The sequence below is a fragment of the Tursiops truncatus genome, chromosome 13 (assembly GCF_011762595.2).
Source record: "Tursiops truncatus isolate mTurTru1 chromosome 13, mTurTru1.mat.Y, whole genome shotgun sequence".
In the NCBI taxonomy this organism is placed as follows: Eukaryota; Metazoa; Chordata; class Mammalia; order Artiodactyla; family Delphinidae; genus Tursiops; species Tursiops truncatus.
Genome location: NC_047046.1, coordinates 6,686,796 through 6,702,823, shown reverse-complemented (window position 1 = coordinate 6,702,823; position 16,028 = coordinate 6,686,796). Strand labels below are relative to the sequence as shown.

Genomic DNA, 16,028 nt, shown 5'->3' with positions numbered 1-16,028 from the left:
AAAAGATAACCAGTGACGGCACAGCAGTGGGAGGTGTGGCTGCAAGCGACAGAGACGGGCTTTTCACACGCCGCCCACCCCAGAGCAGTCCCACGCTCCCTCCCGGGAAGCCACAGCCAGTTCTGCAGATTCCTCTCTGGGATGGGGCTGCAGGGGTTGAAGCTCCATCTCTGCCCTGCACAGACATGCTCGACCCCCAAAGAACACAACACCCCAGGTGTCCCAGGTTCCAGGTCCCCGCCGGGCACGGGAGCCCCGCCGGCTTCCCCGCTCCATCCCACCAGAACCCCCAGCTCGCCCTCACACGCCCTGCCTCTGCACAGCTTCTCCTCTGTTCTGTTTCTTAGCCTTCATCACACCACCTCCAAACCCTCTGTGAGGTCAGTGGCAGTCTCCCCATTCGAGGGGTCAGGAAACCCACCGAGAGGGTTAGGGGTCTGCCACGGCAACACGCCAGTCAAAGGCGAGCTGGCTTCTGCACACCGGCCCCACTCCCCTCCACTGTGCCGCCTCCCCCCCCCCGCCCCCCCCGGGGGTGAGAAGGTCAACTGACTCACACCCGGCAGAATGAGATCAGCAGCGGCTGCAAGAAAGGATGCGCAGGCTTCACACAGGGGTGCGCGGCGGGGAAATGATTTTTCTGACACAAAAGCATTTAAAATCCAAAAAGTGAATGCAGAGTCAACTTAAGGAGCGACACAGCTCCTTGGGGGACAGAGCTCTAGGGGCAGGGGAGCAAAACGACACTGGAATAAAGTAGGAAGATGCTGCCAGAGGACTCAGGCTTCCTCCCGTGACCTCTCACACAAAAGGCGAAAAGCAAATCAACCCACTCCCTTTAGGGGAATGAAAAATCAAAACAGAACACAATTCTGTGCTGAGATTTGCTGTAGGCATGTTCCATGCGCACCTGTAGCTGTGATCATGGGGGGCTGCGGCGTGGGATGAGGTTCTGGAACTAAATAATGCACGGTATGTTGCTGTTTGCCAGGAACAAAACCATTTTATTCCTTTGAGTTCTTCCCCCATTTTTACCGAAGTATAATCAACAAATAAAATCTTGATACACTTAAAGTGCATAGCCATAAAAAGAATGAAATAATGCCACTTGCAGCAATACAGATGGACCTAGAGATTATCCTACTAAGTGAAGTTAAGTCAGACAGAGAAAGACAAATATCATGACACTGCTTCTATGTGGAATCCAAAACAAATTATATGAATGAACTTATTTATAAAACAGAAATAGACCCACAGATATAGAAAACAAACCTATGATTATCAAAGGGGAAGGGGGGAGGGATAAATTCGGAGTTTGGGATTAACATATACACATGACTATATATAAAAGAGATAAACAACAAGGACCTACTGTACAGCACAGGGAACTAAACTCAATATCTTATAATAACCTATGATGGAAAAGAATCTGAAAAATAATATATATGTGTATGTAGAACTGAATCACTTTGCTGTACACCTGAAACTAAGACAACATTGTAAATCAATCATACTTCAATAAAAAAAATAAAGTGTATAGCGTGATGATTTGAAAGACGTATGCATTGTGAAAGGATTCCCACCATTGAGTTTATGACCCTATCACTGCATATTTGTTTTTTGTGGTGAGAACACTTCAGTTCTACTCTTTTAGTAAATCTCCCTTATACAATACAGTGTTGTCAACTGTAGTCATCATTTTATGCATTAGATCCTCTCCTTTCAGTTTTAAATCTAAATCTTCAATATGCAACCCGAATGATTTGCAAGATTGCAGGAGGGTAAAAAAAAAAAAGAAAAGAAAAAAAAACACCCAACCTTTGAAGATAAGAACCAATAGAAGTCAGAATTGCTTTCCTGAAAAATGTTCAGATCCTTAATTGTTCTAGTCAATGGACATGAATTAGTAAGTGAATCTGTTTCTCTACATAATTTCTATTAATAGAATATCAGTCTCTCCTCATCCCCACTAAATAAACGTCAAACAAACACTTAAAGAATACTGGTTTGATGGGGGTGCCAAATTACTAGCTTGCCCAGACATCCACATGTTTCAGGCTGGCCCCGGTTGAAAGTATAAGTTCCAAATGAGTGGGGAGCACGGCTGGAGTTGAACACTCTTGTTTCCAACCCCCGTTGACATGGAGACCATGAGGCAGGTGGCTAAAGAATGGGCAGAGAAGGACGGATGCAAATGGCAGTGGTACCCAAGCAGGTTGTCCAGGTTGCTGGCAACAGGAGGGGGCAGCCCAGCTTTCGATTCCATCTGAAGGCTTGGCTCCTAATTTTTTGATTTATTAAGATGTCATTCTCATGCCACAGAATTCACCCTTTGAAAGTGTACAATTCAGTGGCCTTCAGTACATTCGCAAAGTCGTACAACCATCACCTCTCTCTAGTTCCAGGATGTCTTCATCACCCCCCCAAAAGAAATCCCATAGCTATTAGCAGTCACTCCCCACAGCCCCTCCCTCCAGCCCCTGGCCAACACCATCTGCCTTCTGTCTCCACAGATTTGTCGATTCCGGACATTTCGCGTAAATGGGACCATTCAGTACGTGGCCTCTTGTGTCGGGCTTCTTGCACTTCTCATCATGTTTTCAAGGTTCATCCACATTGTAGCCTGCGTCAGCACTTCATTCTTTTTTGCGGCCGAACAACACTGCATTGTGTGGGTCAACTGTGTTTTGTTCATCCGTTCATTTGTGAACAGACACTTGGGTTGTCTCCACTTTGGAGCTATGAAGAATTGTGCTGCTAGGAACATTCGTGGACAAGTTTTTGTGTGGATGTGTGTGTTTGATTTAGGTACATACCTGGGAGTTCCTATTTTTTTTTTTTTTTTTTGGCCACACTGCCCGGCAGGCGGGATCTTAGTTCCCCGACCAGGGATTGAAACTGTGCCCCCTGCAGTGGAAGTGCAGTCTTAATCACTGGACCACCAGGGAAGTCTCCAGGAGTTCCTAATTTTTAACAAAATAATTTAAAACAAGTAATACATCTGTATTTCTGAAAAGATTTAAAAAAGCATGAGAGTGAGTTTCTCTCTCGTCCCTGTTCCCCAGCACCTGGTTCCTCTCTCCAGTGTCAGGTTAATTCTCCCAGAGACGCCTAGACATAATGTACACCCTGCTGCTTTTTACAGACAGCTGGCAGGAGGAAACCTGACAACTAGATGAGGCCGGAATCAGCTTAGTGATGCTTTGGAAAGAGCACAGGGCCCAGTCCAAGTCCCATCTCTGCCGTCTGTCGGCAGCCCGCCCCTGGAAAGCGGCTTAGCGGAGGGAGGCGCCCTGGGTGGACGGGTGATGTCTGGCTCTGCCATCTCTTGGCTCTATGGCCTCAAGCCCGCTGCTTAGCCCCTCTGGACTCCGCTTCCTTATCTGTAAGAGAGCGCTGACACTACCACCTAGTTCACGGGACCACCACAAAGGACCCATGAGCTCAGGAAAGCAAGTGCTTAGCACTGTGCCCGGCACACAGTAAGCACCCAGTGTTTGCTGTCGCTGTAATTCCTGCTGCTACTGTTTGCTACCCTGTGACCCGATCCTCGGTTTCCCCACCTGGAAAATGGCGGGAGGCACCTCCCATGCACGGTCACGGTGTGGAGCACACGAGACCCCGGTGCGCCACCGTTGCCGAGCAGTGGGAGCTCCGGGAAAGTTAGGATGGCCACAATGCATCCCCACATCCCCGTGTCCTGCTCCAGAACCTCCCCAAAGGAGAGGCCAGGCTCCCCGCTCAGCCTCCGTGGCCTGAGTTCTCCGCCCCCCACCCCCAAGCCCAGAGGAAAAGCCTGCAGCCTGGACCCCACCCCTGGGTGGGGTGGCTGGCTTTCTTCTTTCTTGTCCCTTTCCAGCCACCCCCCACTCCGGATCCTTCTCTCTGCTTTCTCAACACACTCAGTTCTGAACCTGAGAGCTTCTCTCTCTGAAGGCAGCAGGGAAACCCTCAAGAGACCTTCAAAGTGGAGAGACCTCAAGTGAGGAAGGAAGCCTTAGCGGGGGCCATTAGAAAGCTGTTAGGAGCGGTCTCCCCCCCAGCTGGCAAAAGGCAAAACAGAGCCTGCAGAACACACCCAGGCCTGGGAGGGCGGGAGAGGAGCTGAACAGTGCTGCCTCGAGCGCGTATAAGTTCATGGGGGGAAAACACCCAACACACACACACGCACACACACGCATAACGAAAAGGAGAAATTCTTAGCCTGCGGCAGTTGGTAGCATTATGTAAAATCCCAAGCCCACAAAAATATCATTTGGATGATAAAAAGTTAAATTTAGCTAAGTACAGAGTGACTAATACTACAAGGGAGGGGCAGCACCCCCAGTTGCCTGGAGCTGATACAGCTGGTTTTTAGAAACTTTTGACAAGTAACCAGGGCCTGGTGCGGCCCAGAATAACATATTATGTAATAAGAGGCGCAGCCATCCGCGATACAAAGCAGACGGCAAGCGCTGCAGCCTCTTGGAGGGAGGGAACCGCTGGGGTCTGGCTGGAGCTTCTCCCACAGAACGGCTCCTGGAAGCCTGGGCGTTCCGGAGGCATCCAAGAGTGGAGCCGGGCCTCGGCAGGCTAGCGTAAGTGGATCACCTGGCCTCTCTCGCAAAGAGCTCTTCCCAGAGTGTCTGTGCCGGATGGTTACTTGGGTGGCCCCCAGCGGGGTCCTTGTCCTTTGGATCCAGTCCGGCCCGATGACCTGTTTTAACCAACAGAACGGCGAGGGGTAGAGAGGGAGGGAGTGACACTGTGCTGGGTTAGGACCCGAGCCTTAGGAAGGCCCGGCTAAGCACTGAAGACACAGACTCGGAGGGGAACCAGTGCCTCAGCTGATGCAGCCAAGCTCCCGTACCCAGCCACCAGCCATGGGAGCTGGGCCATGGTGGAAATGCATCTTCCACCCCCCAGTCAAGCCGTCCCAGCTGACACCAGCGGAGCAGAGATGAGCCGTCCCCAACCAAGCCCTGTCCCAACTGCCACATCGTGAACAAATAATTGGTGCTTTCAGCCACTAAGTTGGGGAGTACTTTGTTGCAGCAACAGAACACTGACACAGTAGTCAAGCTCTCTACTGGGTTTTGGGGAAATTTCTATTCCTAATGTGAGACTTGTGAGGATTTTTCACACTCTCACATATGAGTCACTAAGAGAAGTCAGTGCTTGCATGAGGCTGAGGAAGAGACTAATTTCCCCCAAATCCCAATGGAATAAATGCTGAAGTCGAGCCTTGCGCTGAGTTTCAAAGAGCCGCTGGGAAGGCTGTGGGATTTCTCCAATGATCCAATAGACTAACCAGGCCGCCAGTTGATCAATCCAAGCTGTCACTTAATTACGTGACTTTCCCTCGTCCTCTCCAGAGCGGGGGCTGGTACAGTGTGGACAGAGGTATCGAGGGAACTCCCTGTGTGTGATGCCACAATTCCAGGTGTGAGGGCTGACAGCCAAGCTCTAGCTGGCTGACTCTTGGTAAGTCAGTTCCCCTCTGTGGGCCTCAATTTCCCATCTGTACAGTGAGAGGCTGATGTTTAAAAGGCCTCTCCAGGTGTGGAGAAAAGGGAACCCTCCTGAACTGCTGGTGGGAATGTAAATTGGTGCAGCCACTATGCAGAACAGTATGGAGGTTCCTTATAAAAACTAAAAACAGAACTACCATAGGACCAGCAATCCCACTCCTGGGCATATATCCAGAGAAAACCATAATTGGAAAGGACGTGTGCACTTCAATGTTCATTGCAGCACTATTTACAATAGCCAAGACATGGAAGCAACCTAAATGTCCACTGACAGACGAATGGATAAGGAAGATGTGGTACATATACATACAATGGAATATTGCTCAGCCATAAAAAAGAACGAAATCATGCCATTTGCAGCAACATGGATGGACCTCGCAGTTATCATACTAAGTGAAGTAAGTCAAACAGAGAAAGACAAATCTCATATGATATCACTCATATGTAGAATCTAATTTTTTTTTTAATGATATAAATGAACTTATTTAGAAAACAGAAACAGACTCACAGATTTTGAAAACAAACTTGTGGTTATCAAAGGGGAAACATGATGGGGAGGGATAAATTAGCAGCTTGGGATTAACATACACACACAACTAGATATAAAATAGATAACCAGGGGCTTCCCTGGTGGCACAGTGGTTGAGAGTCCGCCTGCCGATGCAGGGGACACGGGTTCGTGCCCCCTGGTCCAGGAAGATCCCACATGCTGCGGAGTGGCTGGGCCCGTGAGCCACGGCCGCTGAGCCTGCGCATCCGGAGCCTGTGCTCCGCAACGGGAGAGGCCACAGCAGTGAGAGGCCCGCGTACCGCAAAAAAAAAAAAAAAAAAAAAAAAAAAAAGATAACCAACAAGGATGTACTATATAGCACAGGGAACTCTACTCGATATTCTGTAATGACCTATATGGAAGAAGAATCTGAAAAAGAATGAATATATGTATAACTGAATCACTTTGCTGTACACCTGAAACTAACAACTTTGTAAATCAACTATACTCCAATAAAATTTCTTAAAAATTAAAAAAACAATAATAAGACCTCTCCATTCGGCTCCAACATTCTGCAATGCTATAGTTTTGGCAGAAGGGAAGGCAACACTGAAACAGAATCCAAAACACTGAACAAAGTCCAAGTGACTTGCATCTAGTTTACAAGGCAGACACACACACATTGGAATCCTTACCTCTGTTCCCTTGTAACCTCACTCTTATCTCTGTGTCCTTCATTTGAATTTGTTCCTTCCACAACATTCCCTGTGGAAATCCAGTGTGGTCCAATTTCCTCTTCCTAAATTACACTTTTGGCCCCTGGATTCTTTTTTTTTTTTTTTTTTTTTGCGGTACACGGGCCTCTCACTGTTGTGGCCTCTCCCGTCGCGGAGCACAGGCTCCGGACGCGCAGGCTCAGAGGCCGTGGCTCACGGGCCCAGCCGCTCTCGGACCGGGGCACGAACCCACGTCCCCTGCATCGGCAGGTGGACTCTCAACCACTGTGTCACCAGGGAAGCCCGGCCCCTGGATTCTTAATGGAACTGTGTGATTAGTTCTGTGCATAGAGGGATGTACACCCTGCTTTCCAGCCCAGCCCCTAAGACACCTCACATGATCCTCTATGCAGAAACTCCTAACTGAGGACAATCTACGTGCAAATGAGTAAAACGACAACAACAACAAGTCTTAGTTCTGGGCTTCCTAGTAGGCAAAGCAAAGAGGGATATACGCTGGCCACAGAGCTCTGCTGACAGTGAAAAACGTACTGTTCATGATGAGAACCATTCTTTGTCCTGGCCGAAAGCTCTGGGAGGAAGTCTCCCCAGGGTCTCTGGGTGAGGGAATCGGTATCTGGCAGAAGGCAGCAAGAGGAGACCAAGCTTGCCCCGAAATCTGTCCCCTCCACGGCAGAGGGCCAGCTTTTCAGGCCCTCCTGTGGCCTGAGTGGCACTTGATTGTGGCGCGCAAAATTCTTCATCCTCGTTAATGTCAACACGGCAGCACCACGATAATGACGGAAAATATTTACATACTCGTACCAGGACGGGTTGTTTAGACCATCTGGCTACCGGATGCGGTAAAAGTACTGTCAAACACACGGCCTGTCCACGAATGCTGTGCCTCAGCACTGACGGAGGCCGGGCTCCGGGGTTCAGGCGGCATCCCAGGTCCCATCCGCATCATACACTGGACCACGGGGGACCCGAGAGGCCATCTCACGTCTTGGCCGGCCTGGACCCGCCATCGGCCTCAGACCCCTGCAGGTCGGGAGGAGGGCCCTCAAAGTGCCACCCCTGCTCCGTCTGGGTGAGCATCGATGATAACCTCCTGACACTATCAAGGATCTCTTTAGGACTCAAGTGCTCCAAACAAGACTCACTCGGCAAGGCAGCCCCGATTCTGCAGCCACCGCGGGATTTCTCCAGTGATCTCATGGGGCTGCTGGGAATTCTCAGAGGCAAACAGCACAGTTCGCTTGTGTCTGAAGCCGCTTCTGCCTGAGCTTTCTCTCGCTAGGGAGGCAGAGGCAAGGATGAGGTACCACCGCTCCAGAAGGATGGAGGATGGTGAGCTTAACCTCGCCTCATTGAGAGCTGCTTCTTCCTTCTGTCCGTGTGGCTCTGCTGAGTTCTGAGACCAGGCTGAATAACAGAGGTTTTTTTCTGGGTTGACGTTAAATTTTTTTCCTTTTTCTTTCTTTCTTTCTTCTTTTAAACTTGGGGTGTTTGGGCGGGTGGTTTTATTATTATTTTCTTAATTTTAGTAAAAGCAAGAAATATTCCATTCGGAGCTCGTTTCAAAATTAGCAATTTTCTTAATGGGAAGCATACGCTTGCCGCCCACACGAGGAGCTGTGTCAGCTCGGCAGTCACAGCGCCCAGTGAACATGGTGAGCCGTGTCACCTTCCTGACAACCGTGAGTCAAATGGAAACTCATCACAGGTGGCTGGGAGGCCAGGGGCCTGGCTTGAAGCTCTGATGATGGCTTTCAGAGAGGCACGTCTGTGGGGAAGGTCGGCGGTGTTTCCGTCCACTATGAACTCACAGCTTTAGAGTCTTTTTATAACAAACACCCTCGAAGATTTAAAGTGCGCCAACCACAGCGTTTAGGGCCGGGGGGGGGGCACACGGACCAGGTTCAAGTGCCAGCCGGCCACCTTGCCTCCTGGAATCGGGATTTTTTTTTTTTTTTTTTTTTTTTTTCGGTATGCGGGCCTCTCACTGCTGTGGCCCCTCCCGCTGCGGAGCACAGGCTCCGGACGCGCAGGCTCAGCGGCCATGCCTCACGGGCCCAGCCGCTCCGCGGCATGTGGGATCTTCCCGGGCCGGGGCACGAACCCGCGTCCCCTGCATCGGCAGGCGGACTCCCAACCACTGCGCCGCCAGGGAAGCCCTGGAATCGGGGTTTTGACTGTGAAATGAGGGTGACACAGCTCGAGGCAGCTTCCTGCCCTGATAGTCACGAGCTGGTTCTCTAGTCATCAGGTGGCTGGGATGCACTGGCCCGGGTTAGGGGTGTCTGTGGCCATGGACTCAATCGAGGGTCATGGTCTTTCCCAGGACTGGCTCTTCTCTCTCTGCAAGTAGGGTGAGGACCATAAACCCCACCCATGGAGAGAGGCCCGTGAAAAAAGTCAGAGCCTGAGGCCGGACATCACGCAAGGCTCAGGAGTTTGCAACCCTGGCCCAGGAGAGCAAGCACGTGTGCACATCCACGTGCTCTAAAAGCACTGAGGCCAACAGCACGGGGTGCCTGATAATATATAGTTTGGGATGACAGTCTGCACTGGTAACACACCTAGCACCCCAGTGAGGCCGGGTGGCCATGCAGAGGCCCAAACGACATCTCTGGGAGGCATTTCAGATCCCTCAAGCCCCAGGAGAGACCTCTGCTAGAAGCCACCAAGTAGTTTCAAACAGATACCTGCTCTGCTCACCGGCTTCTAGACAGGGCTGGGCAAATGCTCTTCTTGCAAAGTGAACCGCTGGGGACACAGGGATATCATGAGGAAGGCCACACCCAGATCACTGCCTGCTTCACTCCTACCAGGGGCCAAAAACATCCAGCAGCAAGCCAGCGACAGGCTTCTTGTTTAAACGCATCAAAACAGAGAGAAAAGACAGCTAAGGGTGGGCCCAGCGCCTCGGGACGTGGAGTAGCTTAGCCCCGGGCCTCCTAAGTTGGAGCCAGGATCTTTTCCAAACCGTAGAGCCCCTGCAGGCCCAGCCCGAGCTCCTACTGTCTCCAGCCTTCAACGCCTCCTGCCCTGGCTCCCGCATCCCAGCGGCCTGCTCAGCACCAGGAACCGCCAGGCCCCCACCAGTTCAAGGCGAAACGAGAACCACATGGTTAAGAGAGCAAGTCGTCCTTCTACAAGCTCTGTTTATTCTCTTTTCATTCTTAGGTTAGACCTTTCCTATTTCTTAGTGTCCTTTCGTTCATGAGAGGATGGCTACGGGGAACTGTAGCTTTTCTGTGTGTGTGGTTAGTTACTTATAACATAAGTTTTACCATTTTAATTACTTTTAAGTGTACTTCGACGGCCTTCAGTGTATGCACAGGGCTGTGCAACCGGCACCACCACCCCTTTCCAGACCTTCCTCACCACCCCAAACACTCAACACTAACTCCCCACCCCTCTTTTCCCCCCAACCTCCGGTAATGTCTGTGAATGGTACCTCTTTATGTTTTAATTCTATTTTTATTTTTGTCTGCGTGGCGTGTGGGATCTCAGTTCCCTGACCAGGGATCGAACCCACGCCCCCTGCACTGGAAGTGCGGAGTCTTAACCACTGGCCCGCCAGGGAAGTCCCAGAATGGTACCTCTTTAAAAATAATGTCCTTACTTGGCAAAATTATTTTGTAATCTTATAAGTCCTGGTGTCATTTTCAAGCTCCTGGTACTTCTCAGACACTCGGTGATAAACAAGCTGACAGAGGAGGGGGCAGGCAGCTGCTGTCCCCCATCCCCACCAGGAAGGAAACTTTCAGGCCACAGCCAGTATGGAGGAATCGGGGGCGGCCCCCTCGCGGTCGTGTTCAAGTGGGCACCTAATGGGAGACGTCTGGCCAGGAACTCTGCTAGAGCTGCCCTTTGCGGTAGAAAGGCTCTCACCCGGTTTTCTCCAGATTTTCATCTTACTTAAAAGCTCTTCCTTGCCTGGAGGTTTAAGGTTAAAAACCACTGCCTCATGCTCCCACGCTGTAAGTGGGAATGTCGATTGGTCCTACCTTTATGGAGAGCAATTGAGCAGTAGCTACCGACAATAAAAGGAAAACACTCCTTGACCTGGCAATTCTGCTTCGGGGAAATTTATTCCGCAGATTTGAAAGCCTATTTGCATGAAAACCTACATACTGGGAGACTCACTGAGGTAGCATTTGCTCCCAGTCTTTCACGGCTAGAATGCAAAACTCCATGGAAAGGGAGCTGGCTTAAGAAATGATGGTGCATAAGAAGGACCTACTGTATACAGCACAGGCAACTCTACTCAATACTCTGTAATGGCCTATATGGGAAAAGAATCTAAAAAAAGAGTGGATAGATGTATACGTATAACTGATTCACTTCGTTATACACCTGAAACTAACACAACATTGTAAGTCAACTCTACTCCAATGAAAATTTTAAAAAGAAAAATAAATAAATAATGGTGCATCCATTGGCCAAACACTAAGCCCATTGTTAAAAAGCCCGGGCAGCCCAGATGCACGAACACAGGACCACCTCCAGACTTATGCACTGATAAGTCAAAACAGCAGGTGAATAGGGAAGCAGCCATTTGTGGAGTTTTTTCTTATGTAACATATATTCACATATGCAGAGAATCTCTCTGAAGAGTATACACGCTGGGAGACCGCAGACAGGGAGCAAAGAAGTCTTACATTTAACTCTCAACCACTTGCCGTTTGGTACCAAGTACAATGTATTACTTATCCAAACAATGTTTTTCGTACCGAATATGGTCTTTACTCTTTTGGGTTTTGACTACTTTATTGTAACCCATGAACTTGTAAGTTCCATAAAGCGAGAAATGTATCTTATTTATCTTTTTCCTTCTCCCAGTTTTACTGAGCTACAGTTGACAGACAGCACCGTGTATGCGGTTTCAGGCGTACAGCATAATGATTTGATCTAATTCATCTTGAAAACCTTGCCAGTGTCCCGTATAACGTCACATACCACTTTCTGGGTGTTTTAGTAATTTTTGGAAGCCATGGAAGAATTGAGAGAGTGAATGATGAAGTGAATGATGAGTGAAGAAAGGCATTGGAAAAATAAGTCATGTTCTTTAAATACTAGAAAACTGTGAGTCCTGAGTTGCCAGGGAAAGAAAAGGTTGAGGGGATGCAGGAACTGATTGATCGTGGAGATCTAGGTAGAAAAATCAGACTCAGTAATATTGAAGGAAGGTATACACCACTCGGTCAACAGGGCAGTGATGTTGATGTTAAAAGTTTAACTGAACAAGTGTTTTTTGTTTTTTGGGGTTTTTTGGCCACGCCTCACAGCTTGTGGGATCTTAGTTCCCTGACCAGGAATTGAACCTGGGTCCTCGGCAGTGAAAGCGCAGAGTCCTAACCACTGGACCACCAGGGAATTCCCCCGAAAAAGAGCTTTTAGATTTTAATAACTATTTTAGATTTTTTTAAACAGCCAACATTTAATGTTTCTTTTGAAACTGCAGAATGCAAAAATAATAAAAATAATAATGGGTGGCCCAAACGATTTTAAAATACATTTTTTTAAACCACATTACATCTACCTTTTAATTCCATGAACCACATATTCCTAAAGAATCAGAAAGTAGATCAAAAAACCACCACTCTCCAGTGAGTTGGTGACAAGGTTTGAGCGTACATACCCAGCTTGGGAGCGCGTGCCTCTGATCCTCCACGAGCCAGCCTGCAAGCTGGCAGCAACCTTGACCACTGAGAAGTGTGGGCTGACTAGCAGAGCAAGGCCGCCAGGCTTCAAGGAAAAAGCTTCCACAAAGCCCGAGGACTTCAGTCCTCGGAAAGTTATACCGGCCCCCTCGGCCACCCATACAAACAACCGTGGCTAAAATAAGGCAAAAAATGAACAGAAGCAAAAGCACACTGAGGAGAGGACAGGAAAAGAAACAGGCAGGAGGGAAGGCTACCTTAAAAGGAACTAAGGGAGCCCGGGGTCCAGCCAGAGGGATGTCTGGCAGACGCACCCCCATCCAGCCCTTCCAAGGCCTCCCAGGACGGCCCGGTTCGTTCGTCACACCAGAACTTCATCTGCATCTGGGTAGCCCCAGCCAGCCAGATGACTCAGCCATCCCTAAGAGACTGAATTACACCAAGGGCTCGCTGTTTATTCAGAGAGAGGCAAGAAATGCCTTTGAGAAAAAGCAGGATCATTACCAGGGAAATGTGAAGGATGCCTCAGTCCCCACCAAGCTGGCTCGGGAGGTGTCCTCATGCTGGTTTCTAACAGGAGTTCATGGTGTCCTTCCAACAAGCAGACCCTTCTTACCAGCATCTCCTTCCCACTCAACATGGTGGCCTCGGGGAGACCAGAGCTGGGACCTCTGACAAACCCCGGGGAGGACTCTGACAGCCCCGTTCCCGAGAATGAGGAAGGTCCGACCCTCCTCAAGTGGCTTCCATCGCCCAGGATTAGTGCTGAGCTGAAATAACGGGGTCCCAGCCTTTGTAACAACAGCTCAGTGGTGTGCGAACGTGTTCAAAACTTCTCGGAGATTCCGCAGAAGGACCCTGCGAGGATGAGGTTAGGATCCCTCCCTCACAGATGAGGACATTCTGGTCCCGAGAGGCTAAGCAACTCATCCTAAAACCCCGCAGCCGGCAAGCGGCACAGCCAGGCTCGGGACCAGGTCTCCTGACTCCCGGTCACACCTCCGTGACCGAAACACTAAATGGGAGGCTAAGCTCTAAGGTGATCCTGGATACTGAGCCATGCACCATTATTCCTGCATTTCCCAGGAATCTGGGCTCCAGGAGGCAAAGGAGATCCTGGCAGTTGCCTGAGGCTGCCAGGGTGTTACTGTCATTTCTAACCAGAAAATAAGGTCACTGGCTTGTGGACACCCGAGCAAACAGGTGCCAGAGGTGTCCCTTCTGGTAACGTTGACGAACCAGCTCCCACCTGGGAAAGTGATGGCGGTTTCGTTTTTATTTTTTGACTTGGCCATCATACCATCTTATTACTTCTAATTATTTTTCAGTGTATCTACTTTGAACACCTCAGCTGTATCCATCTCAAAACATCAATTGTGCAACTTTGTTTCTAAGAGTTCTGTTCTGCTTCTTTCCTAGCCCCTGGCACTGGCTTCACTCTGGAGTGACGATTATTAGTGGGAGAGGGTTTGCTTGGCCACTGACATTAAGGGAAGGCCTCTTAGAGCAGCATCTTCTAAATGCTGTTTGGCCCCAAAATCTCTTTTTGACACAACCTCCAGTAGCATTCTGTGCTCCTCAAACACACTTTGGGTAATGCTGTAGAGTGTTGCAGATGTTATCATGCATCTATGTCTACCCCTCATCGCTATGTTTTTAAGAGTAATGGATATTGAACTTTATCAAATGCTTTTCGGACATCTATTGAAAGCATCTAAGTTCTTTTCTTCTGTTTTTTTTTTCCTTTTGGTAGGTCTCCTAGTGTTTTATCATCTGCTTATGACTTTGAGGCTGGTCCACAACCCAATGTAACAAGCCCTTTGCTGGGTGCCAGAATGGGGGAGCACAGAGAGAGACACCCAGAAAATAGCTCTTGCCTACAGAGGAAAGGGAGGGGAAAAGAACATGAAGAACACACACACACACACACACACACACACACACCATCTGAATGGTAGGCTAGTATTTGTGAATTCATGTATCACACACAAGGCACAGTGAGGACCCCAGGAACCACACATGAGTCAGGTTAATCACGGAGAGCTTCCTGCAGGAGGTGGCGGGGGGGATTTAGAGACAGGCTGGAAATGAGGGCATCTGGATTTGAGTCTTGCCCCACATGGAGTCCAAGGGCATGATTTCCTCACCTATAATTTTCTCAGCAATAAAACAGTAATAATCAGAGACCAAGAGACCTTCAGAGGCACCCAGTTTAGCCTCTTTCATTTGCAAACTCTAGAGGCCGGGGTTCAAAGAGGAGAGCTGATTTGTCCAAGATCACCGAGCCATCCCTACCGTCTTTCTTGGTTCCAAGGGGAGGGGGAGAGAAACAAAAAAGGCTTTGAGATCTTGGGTAGAAAGGAAGCAGAGAAAACCCAGTGTGTTGTGACTCTTTCCCTTAATAAACGTTATTGTTGCCACCCTGAAAGTTGGCTGAGTCAGGAGGCGGCCAGAGGGCTAGACTCAGGGTGCAGAGGCCAGCAGTCAGAGGAGCCTGGCTGGGAAGAGGGGAAGATTCTGGAGGCCTCCCCTCGCAGCAGCCCCAGGTCTTCTGCATCAACACACCTGCACAGACATACAAGGATGGCTTTCACAGGTATTCATTCACTCACCTATTCATTCAACAAGTATAGAGACTATACTGAAGAGTGTACACCCCAATTCATGTCCTTCTTAGAACCTGAAAATGTGACCTTACGTGGAAATAATATCTTTGCAGATATAATTAATGTGAGGTCAAACTGGATTGGCGGTGTGGGGTGGGGGGGCTGGATCCAGTATGACTGGTGTTCTTATAAAAAGGGAGGAGACACAGAGACACTCGCACAGAGGGAAGGCAACCATGTGAAGACAGGCAGAGATGGGAGGGATGCAGCTATACGCCAAGTAACACTGAGGATGCCTGGCCGCCACCAGAAGCTGGGAGCGAGGGATGGGACAGATTCTCCCCCCACGCCCACAGAGGAACCAATCCTAAATCTGGACTTGGGGTCTCCTGGACCGAGAAAGAATAATCCCTATCGTTTTAAGCCACCCGGTTTGTGGTGCTTGGTTACACAGCCCTGGGTTAGGAGCCCCAGGGCTTTCCCCACGGAACAGGGGGCCCTGGGAGGCAGAGGGAGTGTTTGGCCTGGAACCCCTCAAATCACATCATCCTCCCCCGCCCCGATCAACAGGCCTCGTCCTCGCAGCCACCACGCTGCCCACAGCCTGTGACCGAGCATCGCAGTACCTCCCCGGGCCAGACACAGGAACCCCAGCTTCATTAAGCCGCGAGGCACCAGGTACCACACTAGGCACTTGCACACACATCGTCCTTTAAACATCAGGGTCAGCCAGAAGACAGGTGAGGACACAGCAGCTCCGAGAGAGAGCAGGTCTGTGGCAGAATCACACTCCAAGTCTGCACGGCTGTCTGCACGGGGGGGGCGTGGGCGATCCTTTGGCACACTTCCCAGCTCCCCCGGGGCTGCAGCACCTGCCCCCGGCAGGCCCATCTCCCACTCGCTCTGCAGCTGTGGGGACCCCAGGCAGTTGCCATCCAGCCTTTGAAAAGGTATTTATCTTTCCACTCCCTGAGACCGAGTGAGAGCCATAAAAGGCCATGCCCGACGTCAGGTGCACAAGCGTTCCATAG

At 49.8% G+C, this 16,028-nt stretch overlaps 1 protein-coding gene and 1 non-coding gene across 8 annotated transcripts in view; both read right to left on the bottom strand.

Annotated features, from left to right (window-relative positions):
- PITPNM2 (phosphatidylinositol transfer protein membrane associated 2) overlaps positions 1–16,028 on the bottom strand; it is a 143,895-nt gene that overhangs the window by 111,986 nt on the left and 15,881 nt on the right. The window lies entirely within an intron of this gene.
- TRNAE-UUC (transfer RNA glutamic acid (anticodon UUC)) lies at positions 12,032–12,104 on the bottom strand. Its single transcript has one exon. It is a non-coding gene; the product is annotated as a tRNA-Glu (tRNA).